Raw genomic sequence first — 777 nt, forward strand, 5'->3', positions numbered from 1 at the left:
TCTTTCTTTCTTTCTTTCTTTCTTTCTTTCTTTCTTTCTTTCTTTCTTCTCTCTCTCTCTCTTCCTTCCTTCCTTCTTCTTTTTTATGTGTTTATTTGTTTTTGAGACAGATAAGCCAGGGAGGGGCAGAGAGAGGGAGACACAGAATCCGAAGCAGGCTCCGGGCTCCGAGCTCCGAGCTAGCAGCACAGAGCCTGATTAGGGGCTCAAATTCACAAACTGAAGCCCGGTTGTGGCGGGCTGGCCTGGGGGACACACAGCCCCCCGGTTGTGGCGGGGTGGCGAGGGATTGGGGTGGGGAGCATCTTCCCATGCCTGCCCAGCATTCTTCTGGACAGCACGTGAGGCGAGGCAGGAGGGGAGCCTGAGTATGAGGCTGGGCAGAGTCACCCGGGTCTCAGTTTCCCCATCTGCAAAACAAGCTAATGGGCATCTCCCTGTTTCCAGGTGCTGTTCGAGGGCCGATGCATTACGCGTGCCGAGTATCCACCGACCACGATGATTTCCGTGCTGTCGTATTAGCTTCCTATGGCCTACGGCTGCCCTAACAGAGCACCTCCGGCCGAGTGGCTTAACCATGAACGTGACCCCCGCAGAGTTCTGAAGCTGTGCGTCCCCAACCCACGTATCGGCGGGGCCCGTTTCTCTCTGGGGCGAGAACCGGTTCTCACCGCTTCCCCAGCATCTGCTGTTTTGCGCTCCTCGCGATTTCTGGGCTCGGAAGGCACTTCGCGCCGGTCCCTGCCGCTGTCATCGAAAGTCTTCCTCCCGCTGGGT

Source organism: Herpailurus yagouaroundi, unplaced genomic scaffold (genome assembly GCF_014898765.1).
Source record: "Herpailurus yagouaroundi ecotype Mexico unplaced genomic scaffold, PumYag 246, whole genome shotgun sequence".
Classification (NCBI taxonomy): domain Eukaryota; kingdom Metazoa; phylum Chordata; class Mammalia; order Carnivora; family Felidae; genus Herpailurus; species Herpailurus yagouaroundi.